Consider the following 21,681-nt stretch of genomic DNA (forward strand, 5'->3'; position numbering starts at 1 on the left):
TGCGGCGTGTAATAAACGCTCGCAGTATGCGTGTCTGTGTAATGTACAGTAAATGGATGTGAAATGAACCTGAGTTGCGGTGCGCACTCGATTCGGCAAGGTAGTTGTACTTTATGAGCCGAAGTGTGAAGTTTTAAGAGTATATTTGAACGTTATAAAGACATAAGCTTGATAGATTAATTCAGGAAAAGTAATATGAGTCGTATGAATATTTGAGTTTTTGAAGGGAACAAATGTTGAATTTAGCGGCGTGATGACGTCATAGGCGAGATTCGTTAGGGCAGGCATATGGGCGTGGTCTCATGTATTGATTGACGTTTGTTTTCGTTTTAATTCTACCAAAGATAGGTGAGGTGTATAAAGGCACATTTAAAAGGTTGTACAATGACAGTTTGAGTAATTATCCGATTTTTAGGAACTTTTAGTTCAGTAGTTTTGTCAAACAAACGAAGCTTTAATTTATGCAAGGTCAGTTCAGGGTCACCCGTTGCCTTTCTTTTGTGTTTTTAATATTAGTTTGCAAACGCTAGCTAAGAAGGATGCCTGTTAAGTTGAGAATATATATTGAATGTTTTTAAAGGGTTTCTTATAAATTTAGTCGGGCTTAACTATTTATCTGGTTAATAAAGCTTTTTGGCAAGTTATCATTAGGCTCATTCATGATATAACTGAAATTAATAACGGATATATTTGTTTGTTAATTGTGTTATTTAATAGTAAGTTAAGAAATATGATATTGTAAACGGAAAGCTGATTTATTGGAAATTTATGAAGCATTTGACTAAGACTTAATGCAAATACATATGCAAATAAGGTTTATTTCTAGTCTCTTTTCAAGTTGTTTTAAAGAAGAAAAGAAGTATTTCTGGTATGTAATGACAACAGATAATTCTTTGTGTCAAATCATTGGACATATGTTTATGATGCTTCTCCGTTTTCTGTCTTTACAGATTGAATAAAATAAGGTAGTGAGCCTGCCTGACTATACAGTTTAAAGCGGCCTTTGCTGGTGTCTGTTATCTCTGAGTCTTCGACGATCCAATATGAAATATGAAATATTTTTATTTTCTCGTCATTGTCATGTGAAATGAAGTTTCATTCCTCCCTGAACACGTAGAATTCCATTAATTTAACATTTTGTGCTTCAGGCAATTAAAGATCGAGGTCCTAATCGTCAAATTCTTAACAAATTTAAATATTGTATAATTCAAACAAAATACAATAAAATATTATGCATGTATTTAATAATAAATTATAATTTATTACAAAAATACAAAAGAAGTCGTGAGTGAGTGACATCGTCGAACTGGCTCGTTTATACATAACTACATGTATTTTGTTAATTAGCGAAACTTTGAAATGTCATAACTGTCTTATTTTACACCAGATTTTGATGAAATTATCAGCATTGTGCTTGTCTGATTTTTCTCTATTGATTCAAATCAACATTTTTCTGAGGTGGAATTGGCCTTTAACGAACACAAATACAAACAATATAAGAATAGCCTTTCCAGTACATGTACTCTAAGACGAGCTTAAGAAAATTATTTCTCGATAACCAATTTGAAAATCATGAAAGTATGGAAGCTTAAAAGTGCCACCGAGATGTTGAGATAATTATCTCGGGAAGTCGACATCTTGATAGCAAAAGATAAGATGACGAGATCCCAGATCTCATCATGTCGACATCTTTTAGAAGAGATGATGAGATGACAAGATCCCAGATCTCATCATGTCAACATCTTCTGGAAGAGATGATGAGATGACAAGATCCCGGATTTCATCATGTTGACATCTTTTAGAAGAGATGTTGAGATGACAAGATCCCGGATCTCATCATGTCAACATCTTTTAGAAGAGATGTTGAGATGACAAGATCCAGGATCTCATCATGTCAACATCGTGTAGAAGAGATGATGAGATGACAAGATCTTCGATCCATGATCATGTCATCTAATCATCTCTTCTTAAAGATGTAGACATGACGAGATCCAAGATCTTGTCATCTCATCATCTCTTCTAAAAGATGTTAACATGATGAGTTCCGGGATCTTGTCATCTCATCTCTTCTACAAGATGTCAACATGATGAGATCCGAGATCTTGTCATCTCATCATCTCTTCTACAAGATGTCAACATGATGAGATCCAGGATCTTGTCATCTCATCATCTCTTCTTAAAGATGTTGACATGATGAGATCCGGGATCTTGTCATCTCATCATCTCTTCTACAAGATGTCAACATGATGAGATCCGGGATCTTGTCATCTCATCATCTCTTCTACAAGATGTCAACATGATGAGATCTGGGATCTCGTCATCTTATCTTTTGCTATCAAGATGTCGACTTCCCGAGATAATTATCTCAACATCTCGGTGGCACTTTTAAGCTTCCATATGAAAGTAATCAATCGTGCACTGAATAAAAATACCCCAACTTACTTTTACTCAGGAAAACAATACACAGGGACTGTAACAGACGCAAATCAGATAGTCCAAAGCTGGAATGATTATAAATAGTGGGCTAAATCCAGGGGGGGGGCACTTCGACCAAAAGTGGTAGGGGTGCATGTGCCGTGGGTGAGGCAAAAAACGGGGGCCTTGGAGCGCGATTATTGTAAAAATTAGGACGGTCTTCGGAACGGGCTTCGGAACTACAATTTTGTGAAAACGGGGGTCCTTGGAACGGATCGCCAGCGTGTGAGTACGTGCGTATGCACCCCGATGGAACGGGCATGCGTGCATGATGCAGCTATAGCGCGTCCTCCGCCGGGTGCGCTCGCGCAGAGACGATGGTCGGACAGCGCTCGGTAGCCGCTTTTCACCAAAATTGCAGCAGATCAATGCGACCGGAACTTCGGCGTAACGAAAAATATGCGAAGCTTTGGAGCGGATTTCTTTCTTCTTTTTTCTAGACAAGAACAAAATGCTATGCCTTATTGGAGCGGCTTTCTTTGTTATTTTTTCAATAAGAGAAAAACTATGCATTGGAACGGAAATTTGGGTGTGAAAATGGGGGTCCCCTCCGCGGCACATACCCTCTTTTATACACTGAGTGCCCCCCCCCCCGGGGGGGGGGCTAAATCTTTCCAAAGATATCCAACCATCGGAAAAACTCTTCTCGAATTATCTGGAAACTCGGCCACTTCCATTTTTTGTCCAATCAACAGAGCAAGAAACAGATAATAATTCAAAATCCCATAGAAGCCCAATTATACTGGAATAACGAACTTTAAAACATGTCACCACAGAAACTGTGAGACATTAGCGTACCTACAGGTACCCCCCCCCCCCCCTCCTCTGACGAGTCACAACTGATCCCTGAATAAACGCTTTGACAGTCTTGACATTAGCATTAACAAATCATTCATTCATGAATTCAACGTATTCAGAGATGGTTTTTGTAAAACATTGACAATAAACATCAGGCAATACGAGCGAATTACTAATCTATTCCATGCTCGCCGAGCTAAACTCAGCCAACACAAAGCATAAGCACTCCCTATCGTCATAGCCACGTCCCGGCCAGTAGAGCAGCGGCCAGCGCCAACGGGCAATGGCGGTGGCAGTGCAGTGCAGTGGTCGTGGCAACAGCAAAACGGCGGTCCCGGTAGATGGAGTTTTCTTTTTCAAATATTGCAATTGGCGGTTAGACGTGCGCGCGCGCGTACGTGCGTGCGATAGAGCTAGCTAACAAGCAGCCAAGCGGCCCTGCTTGCCAACGCGAAAGGGAGGGGGGAGGGGGTGAATTAAAACCAAATCAGGGGTGTCTTCTTTTTCCTCTCGATTGGTTCTGGTTTGGAAACCATGATGGCGTCACTGTTTTCCTTGGATCTTGGAATCTATGAAAAAGTTTTCGATCCCTTCACTTTTTTTTCCTGTATTCTCTTATTTTCTTTTTTATTTTCGTTGTCTTTTTTCTTTTCTGTTAATCTTTCTTTTCTTCATTGCCTTTTTTCTTTTCTTGTTTTTCCCCTTAATATATATTTTTTTACTCACTCCTCATCTTCCCTTTTAATTTGCTTTTGTAATGATAGAAATTGAGATTTTATTCAGTAGATTTCTTTTCTGTTACATTGTACTATACCCTGATGGCGGCAGGGAATTTTGATAGGGGTGAGGGAGCAAGACCATGTGGATAAATCATTTCAATCAAGTAATGACCGGCCTATAGAATATCTCTCCTCTTTATAAACGCTGTCCACAAGTGGGAAAGAATAATTAGGGCCTAAAAAATAGAATTAGAATTTTGAAAATATCATTTGTAAAAAAAAAAGAGAGAAATAATTCATAATTGGAAGCAACTATAATAGCGTACAAATGGGTTCAGAGGGGGCTTTTGACGTTGCAGACAGACAAGATCAGGGTTTGCGGATGGGAATTTGATAGAGGTTGGGGGACCAAGACAACCAACAGTGAATTCATTTTGAGCAAAATATGGGGCATTGCAAGAAACTTGCAATCGAAGCAATCGAATGCAAATTAATTTCAGACTCCAAAATCATGAGGGTCATACTTTTCATTGCAAACTTGCAACTGATCCATAAAAAAATCCAAATTGTTATGTTCTAGATAAACTTAATGTTTATCATCACCTGTAAATTTGCATCTGATCGAATTTTGGGACTGATTGCAAATATCTTCTTGGAACACTCAATATATAGTTTTTTTATAAAAAGCGGCCATAAACAAGCAAAATGATTATAAAAATAGAATAAAACTTATTAATTAAAAATCAAAACCCTTATTATCAAAAAAGATTTCATTGACCGATTGATTTTATTTTTGCACCCATTGCATCAGATTTAAATTTAGAAAGTAACATGTACAATTGTAAAATATAACAAATTTATAATGTTGTATTATAACCACTGGATCAATAATATTTAAACACATATAGACCTTTTACTTAATAAGGAAAAAGACAATTTAAAAGAATGCAAGATACCATGTTTACAATCATGAGCGATTACACTTGATTTGGGGAAGCTGCTCGCATAAAAGTCACAGCTCAAATATTTAATTAACTCTAAATACCTTTTAATCTTTGATATATTTTCTTTAAATCTTCGGAATTATGATAATGGGTAATGCAACTGGGCATACCATTCACCATTAACACTAATGGCATTCATTAGGCAAACACCACTAAGCCACTATGGCTTTACAATTATCCAACATGATTATATATACCACTAGGCACATACTACTAAGACACCATATTGGGTATATGGTATACCATTGATACCAATCATACCATTATAGAGGCACATACTATTGAGACACCATTGGGTATATGGTATACCATGCAGTCATACCATTAGAGGCACATACTACTCACACACCATTTGACACCACTGAGACACCATTGGGTAATGGTTTACCATTCACCATACTAATCATACCATTATACATGTTATAGAGGCACATACTACTGAGACACCATTGAATACCACTGAGACACAATTTGGTATATGGTATACCATTCATCATACCAGTCATACCATTATAGAGACACATACTACTGAGACACCATTGAATACCACTGAGACACCATTGTATACCACTGACACACCATTGGTGTATGGTATACCATTCATTATACCAGTCATACCATTAGAGGCATATACTACTGAGACACTATTGAATACCACTGATACTCCATTGTATACCAGTGAGACACCATTGGTGTACGGTATACCATTGATCATACCAATCATACCATTACAGGCACATACTACTGAGACACCATTGAATACCACTGAGACACCATTGTATACCACTGAGACACCATTGGTGTATGGTATACCATTCATTATACCAGTCATACCATTAGAGGCATATACTACTGAGACACTATTGAATACCACTGAGACACCATTGTATACCACTGAGACACCATTGGTGTATGGTATACCATTGATCATACCAATCATACCATTACAGGCACATACTACTGAGACACCATTGAATACCACTGAGACACCATTGTATACCACTGAGACACCATTGGTGTATGGTATACCATTGATCATACCAGTCATACCATTACAAGCACATACCACTGAGACACCATTGAATACCACTGAGACACCATTGGGTAATGGTATACCATTCGTCATACCAATCATATCATTAGTCACATACCGCTGAGACACCATTGGGTATATGGTATACCATTTACCATTAAATAAACTACCAATTACCATTAAGAACTTACCATTGAAACACCACTTAAATACCATTCTCGTACTATTTACCATTCAGATCACCATTTAACTACCATTCGGCACCATTCAAATACCATTGGCGATTTTTATAAGGGATGGCCTGCTCCTTTGAATTTGAAGACCTTTTCTTTTCTTGTCAATTTTATTTTTCTGGTACGAAATCTGCATGAAAGTGGGGCGGGGGGGGGGGCTGAATGCGTGAATTACTGTTGTTGGTTAACCATATTTTGTACGTGCGTCTATATCGGCCCCGCGATAAACAAATCAGTATAAGAAATGACTATGGTCATCTGGGTACATGTTATTCTAGTATCATTTGAATATTTTCTAGTCGCATAGGACAGAGTTATTTCAGTTGCACCCAGCTTACTATTTGTTCAGTCAATTTGACTGAGTTAATTGTTTTAAAAGCTATACAGTAGTGTATAATATTGTGTCCCGTGGGGTAGTTTTCAGGGGTGATTAATTTTATTTATTCTAGAAAGTCGTTGAAGACCCTGCGGACTATCGGAATGTCCCTGATTTGACTGGGGGCCTGCATGATGTCAATTCGACAAGCAACAAAAAAGGCAAAAAGGAAAAAAGGTTTCACTCCAATATGAAGGTAATTTTCGTCCCGAGAAATACCGAAAAAGGGGTTCTGTAAAGAAATTCAGAATTCAGTCATTTTGCATGTTACATCAGTACTCCACATTGTCACATCGTCCTTAATTCCTGGGGATGCTCCTGGAAAATAATACGCCTTGCACCCCGCTTCCCAGGACCATGTCTTCATTACCAAATCTAGGCCATAAGCCCGGGGGGGGGCACTCAGTATATAATGCATAGTGGGTATGTGCCGCGGAGGGGAACCCCATTAAGTTACACTCAAATTTCCGTTCCAAGGCATAGCATTTTTGCCTTTTTGAAAAAGAACAAAGAAAGCCGCTCCAAGGCATAGCATTTTCTTCTTATCGAGAAAAAAGAAGAGAGAAATCTGCTCCAAAGCGTCGCATATTTTTCGTTACGCCGCTCCGATCGCGTTGAATGATCGAGCTGCAATTTTGGTGAAAAGCGGCCGCAGAGCTCCCCGGCGGAGGCCGCGCTAGCTGCATCATGCACGCATGACCGTTCCGTAGGGATGCATACGCGCTCACACGCTGCATGGCGATCCGTTCCAAGGACCCCCGTTTTCACAAACATTTGTCGTTCCGAAGACCGTTCCGAGGACCCTCCTTCTTACGATAAGCCCACTCCAAGGCCCCCTTTTTTTGTCTCGCCCGCGGCACACCCCACCACTTTTTTGGTCGAGTGCCCCCCCCCCCCCGGGGGCCATAAGTCCCAGGAAAATATTGACAAGCAAAAAAAAACACGTCATCACTGGCCTATTCGGGATATTCCATTAAAAGATTTTTTGTGTCTCTCATAAGGGGGGGGGGGGTACGGGCTAGATTAGACTAAAAGCTTCGGTCTCTGTAAGTTTGGTTGTTCCGCTGAACTCCGTTGGCTCATCAATTGAGGAGATGGAAAAGTTTAAAAAAAATGAAAATTAAAAAAATGTTCTAAAACTCCTCGAAGCATACAGCTCAGCTGTCTAGGGTTGAATGCGCCCCCTCCCTGATTCCGCCATTGCTACTATTTTTGTTCAACATATTGTTATCCATCCAAATCGGATTAAAGTAAAAGATGCATGCATGCCAATATACTTTGATTATCCAAGCTAGACTATCTTGAGTAATTTCACAGTTTGTAAATAGCTAACTTGTCAGAAATATCAATTGATCACTGGGGGATGTCTATCATAGGCGGACCCAGGGGGCGGAGGGGCCCAAACCCATACAGTGGCGGCCGGAGCCAAATTAAAAAAAAAAGAGAGGCAGGGAAAGAAAAAGAAGGAAAAAGAGAGGAGAAAAAAAGAAGGGGAAATATATTAGGAGGAAGACGAGTGAATAAAATAAGATGAGGGAACGACTTGGAAAAAAATGTATCGATGTCATAATAAGAAAATTTCGCTCGCGCTTCGCGCTGCTATTTGCCTTTTAGGTGGTTGGGTGGTTTACATATCTTGCTCAATATGGAGCTTAAATCATCATATTTTGAAGTCAATTTTCAAAACATATTTCAGCTTGGAAATCGCTATACTTCTATGCTTCAAGCATATATTTGCTTATATAGTTTACCTCTGCATTTTACTCATTGTATTTACGTATGTCATTCTCTGCAGTCACTACATATATGATTGTCACTTGGTTATGTACTTTATGCTATATTATGATTATGTCTCAAGCATTGTCATTTTGTTTTGTATATTATTCCAATAAATGCAGACAATTCTGTTAAAAAACTTTCAGTATTTTGTTTGATTTACAAGTTGATTTTCAAAAAGTATGGTAAAAATTTCTGGTTTATCGTCTGGTAGCTGATATACCGTATCAATTATTCTTTGCTGATATCCCTATTTGGCATACCATACTTTTTATTTACATGGTCTAGTCAGATCACTGATCTCTCCCCTAACTGGATATGCGGGGAGGGTCCTTTGTTTGAAGCCCGCGAGTTCTATTGTCCGCCATACCAGTTCCCCCAAAAAGAACGCGATCGCTCATTATGCATTGTGAGCGATACGCTAGCTGTCTGCACACTGAAGCTCTTGCTTTTTATACAAAACTTCATATATTTAAGGTGCCAGAATTCGCAATTTTCTTGAAACCATGGTACTTTCCCAGTACATTTCGGAAACATAATTTTGAAGGGGTTGGTGTTTTTCTCACCTAAGGAAGAATGGATGAAATCTTTGACTTGTCTAGGGGTATTTTGGAGGTTTGCCAAATAACCTCTTGGGATCGATAGGGCGAGGATTTTCTAGGTTATGCAGGCTTATAACACTGGGCTTGAAACCCCCCTTTAATTTAAGTCCACCCATCCCCCCCCAAAAAAAAAAAATCAAACAAGTGTAACACCGAAAAATTCACCGCTCAAGTAAAACTTTAAAAATATAACTTTCATATTTTACTTCTGATTTTGATTGAATTTTGAGCATTATTGTGTGGTTTTTCTCTCTATTCAAATAATCGTTTCCGTGAGGTGGAACTCGCCCTTTAAAGGACAAGTCAACCCCAACAAAAACTTGATTTGAATAAAAAGAGAAAAATTCAAAAAGCAAAACACTGAAAATTTCATCAAAATCGGATGTAATATGAAAGTTATGCCATTTTAAAGTTTCGCTTCATTTCACTTAACAGTTATATGCACATCTCGGTTGGTATTCCATTATTTTAACATTTTGTGCTTCAGGCAAGGAGGTCCTATAATCGTCAAATTCGTAAAATTGAAATATTGTATAGTTCAAACTATAAAAAACAAAAGAAATAGTGAGTGAGTAATATCATCGACTCTCTCAATTTGAATGTAACTGACTTGTTCATATCACAATTTTTTTTTAAATAAGCGAAACTTTGAAATGTCATAACTTTCTTATTTTACATCCGATTTTAATGAAATTTTCAGCATTGTGCTTGTCTGATTTTTCTCTATATTGATTCAAATCAATATTTTTCTGAGTTGGACTTGACCTTCTCTCTCTCTCTCTCCTTCTGTCACATCGATCGACCCTCTTCAATTATCCTCTACCCAGTTTGTTCATATAGGCAGCGGAAGCGGGGGGAGTGGGGGGTCCTGTCCCCCTTTATTTTAGGTGGGGGATAGACCCCTAAAATTTATTTTGACTTTTTTTTGTTCTTTTTGCTTGTAATTTTTTTTCCTGCATCCCCCCTAAATTCAGGTGGACCCCCCTAAAATCATTGTGACGGTCAGCCCTAAAATTCTGGTTGATATCCTTTTTTTGATGCTTGTCAGATTATTTCTTTTGTTTTGCATCCCTCCCTAAATTTTGGGTTGATAACCTTTTTTTTGCTTGTCAGGTTATTTTTCTTGCGTCACCCCCTAAATTTCTGGTTGATAACCCCCCTTTTCTTTGCTCCACCGAGACATTTTTTTCTTTGAAGACATTCGGCATCTCAAAATAATTAAGTTCTGTGAAATTTCTGAAGTCTGTAAATCCGTCTCTGTAGCTTAATGTCTTTTTTACATACTTTTGTTTAAAAAATGAGTTCTTGGAAAAAATAATTCGATCTATTGTTGACAGAGAAATATCACATAAGCCCCCTAAAGTCCTAGTCCTACCGTACATGTACCTCTATAGCTTGTAAATTTTATTATCCTTTCACAAATAAAAGATAAAATAATTTTCAGAATACCTTGTAGATCCAGTCCTTTTCCCCAAAATCAGTCTATTTCGGTCAGGATCTATGCTTCGCCAATTTTTTTTTTAACTCTTCCGAAACGGCAGATTTTCAGTTTTAACTTAAGTCAAATTTCAGAATACAGGCTACACGGTCAGTATTTTCGTGTCTCGTGATATTCTTCTGTCCAAACATGACTGATTACTCATAAAACTTGGTGACATTTGTGAATATTAATAAACTGAATATTTATTTGAATCATGGTTTAAATTCATCACGCTTCCAGAGAAATCACAACAATCGATTACCCCCCCCCCCCCCCTGGAGTTTTAGAGTTTTGGAAACTTGCTCTGGTAATTTAGAATTACCACACATGTATTTGAGCACATGGGACTACATAAAGTCTACAACTATGCAGTTCACCAGCTTGTCTTATCTGTGAAAAGTAATCCCCTTTTCTCTGTTTCCACGGTCGTCACGATAAGTGCAATTATACGTGGCACAGGACGACATCTTAAACTTTGTATTAGGTATAAATTCACATTGAAAAGTGCTGTTATAAGAGTTGATCTGGTAAGTATAATTAAGATTGATACTATTGTCGTGAACCAGACTCTACTCCGATTTTGGCTTTTTTGGGGGAACTCGGCGTGCGGAGGTACCAACTTCCGGTGCTTCAACACGGAATAGGCCAATCAGCGTTATTGTTCCCATCCAGATAAGGGAGAGATCAGTGAGTCAGATGGGCGGTCTAACTGTTGACCGCACTTGAGTTCAGAACTTCAGGGATAGGCCCTACATCTTAATACTCTGAGGCCTAGTTAATTAAACCAAGGATACTGTAGCAATGAATGATACTACTACTTGTTACGCGGTTTTGAAGCTCAGAGACAGAATGTGGCTGAAGTTTTGCCTTTTGATCATGCTCTCTCTATCGCTAGTTTCGGCATCAAATTCCAAGGCATCCACTGAGTCTCAGTCTCGATCCAAGATCAAAGGCCTGGCGAAGTCTCACACTCACACATCCGCGGGACACAGCTCACGTCAGTTTCAAGGCAAGTTATCTGGGGCCGATTGCATGAAAGGGTCTTTGCAAGGCCAAGGACCGTCTTTCGTGTCGCCCATCTTTTATGATGCGCCATGTGAAACGCATTTTAAATAAATCATCTGCAAACATATTTCATTCGTCCGTCAAAATAAACAAAATATTTGTTTAAAAAATGATGTGATATATCATGAAATTGTATAAAATTTCATCTAAAAGCCAGCTAACGAATCTTATTCTTTATCATGAATTTCAGAAACACCCCGCTTATAGCGTATGATAAAAGATGGGCGACATGAAAGACGGTCCTTGGAAAGACCCTTTCGTGCAATCGGCCCCTGAGCAATCCTGCGGCATGGCACACAAGAAATCTAGATAATGTAGGATGGGTTTTTTTGTCATTTTCCTGCTTTGTTCATTTTCTTTAACTTGTGTTTTCTTCAGCTGTTGTATATTTTTGTTCCGTCTAAACTTGAGTTCATTTGCATTTCTTTTCAGCACTGCCAGAGCTACCAAGTCTCACGCATTATGGACTCTTGTTCATCCCCTCAAATCTCTGTCTCACGCAACTATCACAGCCTATCTCCATATACATTGTACACAATGTCTGTGATCTCACTCATATTCTCAGAAAATCTCACGCATAGCTGGTCTTTGAACTTGGCATCTCTGCACTGCCCTTGCAGTCTGAACTTAGGTTATTTGAGTTTGATTATATTCACTTTTTATTCATCCTAGTTCTAGTTTCTCCAGATTCGTTTCTTTTCCTCTGGTTCTCTTTTTTCATCTTCATTCCTTCTCTATTCAGGTGTTCCACTTATTTCATTCCTCACCTGAGTGACCTGACTCCTTAGTTTCTGATGCCATTATATTACATAATAACATCTTTTATCACCTTCATCTTATTCCTCATTGATTTATATAATATGAATTGGATTACTACATTTCAGTCGGGTTCTTCTATTTTCTTTAATTTCATTGGTTAGCTTTAAGATGTTTTAAATAATGTTTACTGTACTGTAGCAGCAATTTTAATGTCGGCCGAGGAAGGCCGAAGGTATAAATAGAGTATTTTAATAAATGCATGAGACACACAGATACAGATGCCCAGTCTCAGATACAAATACGTCACTACATTTGTCCGGCAGCCAAACCCTGATGGGGGGGGGGCAAGATGGCATTGGAATGTCATAGTTTATTTTTTAACTGATTTTGATTGGTGAGACCTTCTATTTGAAGAATCTATATGCTAGAGCTCTGTCAGCATTGAGAAATTTTAGATATACGCGAAAATCCTAAATGGCTGCTGGCGGCGATCTTGGATTTTCTGTTTATTCACTTTAGCATACCTAGAATTTAAAAACTTTGAATATAAAGGTTTTTATTTCATAAAAATATATTTAAGAAGAACTGGACCAAAATGAAGATTATTATTCTGTATTTGTCTGAAGTGCTCCAAAACGGGGTAAAAAAATAAAAGGACAAAAAAAACTGACTTACTTTGGCTTTTGCGCAACTCCCACTTCCCTGGTTTATCCGAGCATATAGCCATTGAGTCCCTGTAGCAGGTGACCAGACATCCTGTATTTCCTTCTTTCTCTTATTTCAATTTCATTTTAATTTTTTTTCATTTCCATCATTCTTTCTTTCCTTAAATAGACAAGACCAATATTGGGAGAATTTGAATTCAAGGAGCATTTGGGGGTAAAAGTTGGGAACCGGTCTATTTCACCTAATTTGAATGTGCTGAATCTGATAAGACCGGTTCCCAAGCCAATTTTAATAATAATAATAATAATAGGCATTTATATAGCGCCATCTATCTAGAAATATTCTATTCCGAGGCGCACAAGAAAAGAAAGAATGAGAAAGTTTGGATGAGTGTCAAAGTGCCAATAACTAATACTGTTAGAAAAGATAAGATTTCAGTTTGGATTTAAAGGTCTCCAGTGATTGTATAATTCTTAAATTTAATGGCAAATTATTCCAGAGAGAAAGTGCTGAGGCAGAGAAAGCTCATGCACCATATGCTACACGTGTCTTGGGAGTCTTAAGAAGTTGCTGGTGTGATGATCTCAGGCTTCTAGCTGGTGCATAAGGCGTGACAAGGTCTTGTAGATATTTTGGTGCCAAACCATTAAACACTTTCCAAGTGAGAAGAAATATTTTAAATTCTATACACTTTCGGATTGGCAACCAATGTAACTTTTGGAGAATTTTTCATGTCTTGACCACCTAATTTGCATAAACAAAATGGCTGCCAAATTGACCATTTAAAACCTATTTCTACAATGTTCTTTTATAATAGTCGCTTTCATCGACATGGATACTGCAAAATCCTGCATACCATTCGGGAAAATTTGTACCATTCGGGAAAATTTGTTATTTCTCTTTTTGGCTCATTAATTATGCAAATTTATGCATATTTTGATATATTATGCTATATTTTGATAATTACACCTAAAAAGTTTATTATTTGGGGTGCAAATAGCATTTGTATCATTATGATAATTGTTTGGCCCTTAAATATAATATTTAAGTCAATTTTTATATGTATTTTATCCTTCTTTGATATTTCTTTATGTTTCTGTATTTTTTGCCATTTGCTTTGACATGAGATCTTTAAAAAACTAATATCAATGGCAGACAAATATTAAGCTTCAATGATTGAATCATTTGATAATTTTCTTTTGCCACAAATGTTAATTGTACTCAGGAACAAATACACACACATGTATGCTCCCACACATACCTGTATATAGAAAGTAATATACTTACAAGGTATAGTAGATATGCCCAATATAAAAACACTTTGATGCCTATCCTATAATCATGCCAATTACCAAATTCAATGAACCGTACGAAAAGAACAGTTTAGGAGTTGGAAAACCTGTAATCATGCTGAAATTAAATTTCTTGAAAAAGAAATATCATAATGTTTTATAACAGATCTAATAATCAAATAAATGTACGACTTAAGCAGTGTAGTTTATCAATCTGATATAAGTATCAGTACATTGTTAACATCCTTGTATAGCAAAATTATATCATTTGATTCAGCTCCGTCAGAATTACAATCATGGCAGTTAACCAAAGAACAATTTGTTATTAATGCAAAGGGTCTGTATTACTGGATCACTTACTAATTTTTTGGTCATTACCGATTTATTAATTTATTTGGCAACGATACATTTTCCCCAAGTCAACCGTCAAAGTGATAACTGAAAACCACAGCGTCTATCCAATCCTTGCCTTGGAAGATTCTTTGACAAACGATACTGAATACAGAAGAGGAAATGATAAAAACATGGAGCTAAACACTGATTAGCTCCATGGTAAAAACATGGGCGAAATGAGGAGGCTTCCAGCCCAGTCACTGCCCAATGCAGAACAAATTTTCACACTGCGTCCTATGGTTAAAAAGTGCTAGGGATGCCTGATGAAGGTAAACCACGGGGTAAACCAGCATGTAGACAGTTGCAGAAGTCCACTCTAGACGTTATCCGGTCATGGATGATATTTTCTGCACCACCTCATGTAAGACAAGGTCTGATCTCAGCAATATTGTGGAGCTGGTAATATGCAGATTGGCAGACATCTGAGGTGCATTTTTCATGCTCATTGTTCTATCAAAGACTACGCCAAGAGTTCTAGCCTTGCATACTGGAGATAGCTTCCTCAACTATTAAGACTGGAGTTGTAGTCATAATAATTACGCGTATACATATGGAGATGACAGAACAAGATACTTCGCTTTTTATCGTTAAGCTCCAGGAAGTTGACCTTCATCCAAAATCGAATCCTCAATGGCAGCACCAACAACAGCAGCTGCACGAACCTCTGTATCTTTAACTTTTGGATCAAAATTGAGGTGTACAGCTGGATGACATCAGCATAGAAGCATATACCAAGAGCATGAAGCCACATTATAGAGCCAAGAGGAGTGATGTACAGCTTGAAGCGTAAGGGACCAAGGACAGACTCGCAAAGAACTCCTTAGCAAAGGGTAGTCACAGGATACTGCACACCAGTGATGAATACAGCTTCATACAGCTCTGTTGGCAAGGTAAGAGGAAAGCCATTGGAGTGCAGAATCATCAGTTCCAAAACAGACTGTCAGTCTTCCAAAAAGAATCACATGTTCAGTGGTATCAAAACCGGTTGACAAGTCAAACATAACTTAGGCAACTGTTTTCCTCATCGAAAGAGATATCCTGGCTCTACAATAGAAGAAAATTCTCGACCTAGACTTTCATGGTGATATATCAGACTCGCATGCCTATCAGAGCTTTGTAAGCTAACTGCATGCTGTCGAGTTTAATACCGATCAAAAGAAGTGGATTAATAATCACCTACAGGAACGCAAAACATGTCAGGTACCCACCATCCTCTGAAAGATATCTTCCTTATCAATTATAAATAGTCTATCTTATGAAGATATGAAGATGTGTGAATATTAGAAGTTTGATGAATGTCCAAAGCCAGGGACATTACATGATTCACTGCGGTATTAAAAAGGTGCACTCCGAGCATTTTAACACCTGAAACAAGATCTGGTCAGACAGCAGATTCTCTCTCAAGACAAAAGTTTATGTTTCTCTGTGGATCTGTGACATGAGAATCGGACATATCTCAAGAACACAAACACGATGACTTCGATACGAACTGCCTCCGCAGAATACTTGTACTAAATTGATTTGATTTCAACAATAAGAGATGACTTTTATAATATGAGGCTGCCCAATGAATGAAATATGGAACAACAAATCGAGCTGACATTGATCATTCAACACCACGAAGGTGAAGGTGTATATCAAGCTGGGGGAAGCTGGATGCCTCTAAGTTGGATGAAGCGACAAACCTTGATAGGACAGGTGCAGTACTGCATTGGAAAAGATATATTATGGAGATGCACAAGTAATCTGTTAATGAAGTCCAATGATCAAAATTTGTTATTGAAAGGATATGCAGAGACTTATTAGTTGTGGAACTTAAGGACATCACAGTCTGGCTTATAAAACATGGAAAACGGTCTAATTGATAGGTAAAATGAGATAATAGATTGTTTATATATGCGGATTCATTTCTGAGATTTTTTTTTAATTGGGACTATTTGACAAGCATAATGGAGAAACACACAGGACATCTCATTTCAGCAGACTGATTTCACTTCATTTTGCTAAAGAAAAACACATTAAATACATATACATGTATGTGTGATCAGATTCTGTCAGTAGGGGAACATAACTACTCCAAAGGATATTAAATGCAACTGATTGACTATTAGGAGTTGAGAATTACAGTACTGTTATGATCCAAATTTTATAATTCATCATCTGAAATGGTAAATATGAAATTGATTGATATCATAATTCAAGATACCATTTTATAATTAAAAAAAATAAGCAATTAATAGTGACACTTGCTTGAATACTAATCGGTTCTTGAAATTCGTTGGATCTCCACCAGTGTGCTTTTAAACGGGAAGGCACTCCCTGCATAAATTTACCTTATGCAGATGTGGGTGTGGGAGTGGGTGCATCTGTTTATGCCCATGGATATATACAAATAAAAAATGTAAAAAAGTGATTACATAATTAAATCATTGAAGCTGATTATTTTCTTCCAGTGATAATCAATACCTTGACAGATCCCATAACAAACATGTACAAAAAAGGTACGAAATACATGAGAAATAAAAAATCATTATTCAATGTGATATTATATTCTTAGGGTCGTACAATTATTTGTAATGATGCAAATGCTATTTGTACCAAAAATATTAACATTTGAGCTGAAATTATCAAATTATAGCATAATGATCCAAAATTTGCATAAATTTGCATAATTTATTAGCCACAAGCAAAAATAAATTTTCCAGAAAGGTACACGTATGTATGCAGGATTTTGCAGTATTTATGTCTGTGAAAGCAAATATAATTAAAGAACATTGTCGAAATAATATTCTGAATTGTCAATTTGGCAGCCATTTTGTTTATGCAAATTAGGTGGTCAAAACATGAGAAATTAGCTTGGGAACCGATCTTATCAGATTCAGCATATTTGAATTGTGTGAAATAGTCCGGTTTCCAACTTTTACCCCTAAATGCTTCTTAAAGTTTATACAGCGCGTATCAAAAAAAGTTTACACTTTGAAAAAGCCCTGGGAATTAAAAAATATACAACATGAGGGTCATTTTTTCACATGTAATCTTGGGTTTGGGTCTCATCTATCCAATGAAAGTAAAAGTTTTGTCGGAATGTTACACTTGAGTGAGCACTGTCCATTTTTGTAAAGCTCGCAGAAGTCTGTTTGCGCAGAAATGCCTGTTTTACGCTGTGTCAAGGGGGAAAGGGCGAAATCTAAGAGGCCGTTCTCATTACGCTTTCTAAAACTAGTTTACTGGAAACCGATTCAGGAAACCACTTTGGAAGATCGCTTTGCTAGCATTCTCACTTGATCACACGAAAGTGGTTTTCAAAATCACTTCACGTAAAGCGCTCTTGTTGCTATGGAAACGCTCTCAGTGGGGTGAGACATTTCGCGCGAAATTCGAAACCGCAGCATAGGCATTCTACACCTGTTGTGTGGAGTAGCGCGCTCAAAATGTGCGAAGATCGCTTCCCGAAGAACGGTTGTGTCCTCACTTACGCTAAAACCACTTTAACGAGGCAAAGCGATCTTGAAAACTACATCGCGAGGTGGTTTTCCAAACTGGTTTGGAAGATCGCTTCCAAGACCGCTTTGACCGTTCCCACTGAACTAGTTTCCAGTAAACTAGTGTTAGGAACGTAGTGAGAACAGCCTCAAACTCACCATGCGAAACATTTCTCATATGCTTCCCATGTACTTTTTATAGTCAATTGAAATAATACGGATACATTCAAGCATTTTGTAACAATTTACCACCCAAATTGAAATTTAAACACTTAGTAAGCACAATGTTTAACAAAAGTTTATATCAGACATCTCCAGCATTTTTTCACTAAGTTTTTATCATTGACAGTGGGTGTACATTTCATTTTTCATTTAATAACTGTTTCTCCACACTTTTCCCAAGCTAAAGGCGCTGTCACACCTTGGCGTTTTAGACAGCGTATGCCCGACGTATGAGGAATTTGGCGAATACGCTGGCGTACGTCGAATACGTTACGGGTAAGTTTTGCATACGTTAAGAGTACGCTAAAACACGCTGGTACGTATGAAGACGTGCTCGGACGACCACAAAACTTACTGAACGTGTTTATAACTTACAGGTACCGTATAATGGCGTATTGACAACGTTTATAGGAATTGGTATATAAAGGTGGGGTTCACAGGAGTTTTCTTCGGCATGGCGGTGGTGTTGATACGGTGATGTATCGTGCGGTTATGATTTGAATAGTCGAGCGGCAGCATTTTTTTAGGCTACGACACATGTTCGTCAGCGATACGCTGCCGCGCGCTATGCGTAAAGGTGGTGTCACACCTTGGCGTTTTAGACAGCGTATGCCCGACGTATCAAAATTTCTCTAAAACGTCGGCATACGCTGAACTTTGATTTTTTTTTTTCAACTCTGGGCGTATACTTAGCGTATTCATAACGAGTTGGACGTATACATAACGTATTAGTAACTTATATCGAACGCTTCGTTAACTTATAAGTAACGTATTCCAACGAATGCTTAGCGTATTGCTGGCGTCCACAACTTATGCCCTACGATAGCCTAACTTACGCATAGCGCGCGGCAGCGTATCGCTGACGAACACGTGTCATAGCCTATAAAAAGGCTGCCCTCGACTATTCAAATCATAACCGCACGATACATCACCGTATCAACACCACCGCCATGCCGAAGAAAACTCCTGTGAACCCCACCTTTATATACCAATTCCTATAAACGTTGTCAATACGCCATTATACGGTAGCTGTAAGTTATAAACACGTTCAGTAAGTTTTGTGATCGCGTAACTTGCCTACAACTTATGGCCCGCGTGTGCGGGACGTATGAGCCATACGCTGGCATACGTCGAAAAATTTTGTGCTTGCACAAAATTTTTCGACGACCTCGCCGTATGACGACGTATACCAGCGTGTTTTAGCGTACTCTTAACGTATGCAAAACTTACCCATAACGTATTCGACGTACGCCAGCGTATTCGCCAAATTCCTCATACGTCGGGCATACGCTGTCTAAAACGCCAAGGTGTGACAGCGCCTTAAGTTAGGCTATCGTAGGGCATAAGTTGTGTACGCCAGCAATACGCTAAGCATTCGTTGGAATACGTTACTTATAAGTTAACGAAGCGTTCGATATAAGTTACTAATACGTTATGTGTACGTCCAACTCGTTATGAATACGCTAAGTATACGCCCAGAGTTGAAAAAAAAAAACAACAAAGTCCAGCGTATGCCGACGTTTTAGAGAAATTTTGATACGTCGGGCATACGCTGTCTAAAACGCCAAGGTGTGACAGCGCCTTTAGCAATGACTAAAAAATAAAAATCAAGCTTAAGCCGGTCCATGTAAATCACAGCTTGGTGTAAAGCAAATATCGTCACGGTAGCCTCGGTGTGTGGGGAAATGGGGTGGGGCCAAATGTAGTCTTTGAAGTGTTTTGGGCAAGGAAACAAGTCAAAAAAGGTAAAAGATATCTTCAAATCAATTTTACTAGCTTTAATTCGCATGAGTATTTCAAAGTTCTGCGCAAATCATTTTTCACTAACTTTTTAAAAAGTAAGTGGTGCTCATTCAAGCGGAAATATTTTTCGATGGTTATATTGTCATTTGCTCAAATGGATCTGTACCAATGTTAAAAAGTGGAAAAAACTTCAGGATATTACAAATGTATAATTTTACAGGATTTTTTCAAAGTGTAAACTTTTTTTTGATACGCACTGTATAGGCCTTTTTTCCCAGAATTGGTCTAGTCTAAAACTTTTCTTTGACCTCCCTTCATCTCCTTTTTCTGTTTGTTTTTTCTCTTCTTCCATTATTTTGTTTTTTTTTTTCATTCTCTCCTCCTGTTTTCCTTCTTACTTTCTTTCAAAGAATTAAGGAAACATTTTTATTTCCTGAATTCATTCGTTTTTTTCTTCCTTTTTCTTTCCCTTTTTTCCTTTCTCTCTTTTCAAAAGTTTGTTCTGTCTTTCATCTTCCCTTCCTTTCTTTCCTTCTGTATTCATTTCAAAGAATGACGGAAACGTTTTTTAATTTTTATTTTTAATTCTTTCATCCGTTTAATTATTCTAACTTTATATTTTCCCCTTCATTTTCCCCTTCATGTTTTTCCTATCCTCTCAAATCATATTTTTTCTTTCATTTCTGTCTTTCCTTCATTCTTTCATTCACCCTCCCTCCCTTTTCTTGACTTTTGTTTTTCACAAGTCTATAAACACATATTGTGTAGCCTTCTTTGTTGATTAATAATACTAAGACCTGGGATGGTCGATTCGCTCGTGCAGTGTGCTTGGTCGATTGTCCCGTATTTCATTTTGTGAAGTCTGGTCACCCTGCCCTGTAGGGCCACAGATCAATACAACTTTGGTCTCTGTAATTGGTGAGTGGAGCCAACAGAGTTCAGTGGAACAACCTATAACCGAAACGGCGAAGCGTATGGTCTATCCATGTGTGGGATAGTGGCTAAAATAGGCATTTTAAAGTCTTTATGCTGACCTACATGTAGGACTGTTTGAGCCGCTGAGAGTAGCCTTGGAAACATGCCACATCCATACTAGATATTCAACTTGGCTGCCAGAAATTGTGAAGATGTTGCTAAGTTTAACTACATGTACATTGTTCACTCAAAATATAGCAAGAAAATTTTAGGCCAACTCCCCTGTTGGCTTTTTTGGCACATAACTTATGTACAGCACAAATCTAGTACCATTGCCTAGCCTATCAATGTATCAGGTTTCATTACAAGATTATGGAAGACGGCAAGTTGTTAGATGGTGGACTAGTGGAAGGTATTGGGGTTACTGAATCTATTTCGCAATCCCTGAAATTGCTGCTTATGTCCCACAGGGTAACTTAAAGTGGAAAAGAAAAACTGTCCCCATAACCATAAACAAGGAAAGTCTCAATTTATCAAGACAGGATTTGTCTTGGTTTATGAGGATATCTTTGTTTTCTGGGACAATTCAATTTTAGACCAGCACCTCTACTAATAAAAAAAAAACTTGACTTCAAGAAAAAAATTGTC

The 21,681-nt window shown here is 38.0% G+C and overlaps 1 pseudogene; it reads left to right on the plus strand.

Moving 5' to 3' along the window:
• The first annotated feature begins 11,196 nt into the window (after positions 1-11,196).
• The window catches only part of LOC121410804, a 49,124-nt pseudogene continuing 38,639 nt past the window's right edge, over positions 11,197-21,681 (plus strand).

This window comes from Lytechinus variegatus, chromosome 1 (assembly GCF_018143015.1).
Source record: "Lytechinus variegatus isolate NC3 chromosome 1, Lvar_3.0, whole genome shotgun sequence".
In the NCBI taxonomy this organism is placed as follows: Eukaryota; Metazoa; Echinodermata; class Echinoidea; order Temnopleuroida; family Toxopneustidae; genus Lytechinus; species Lytechinus variegatus.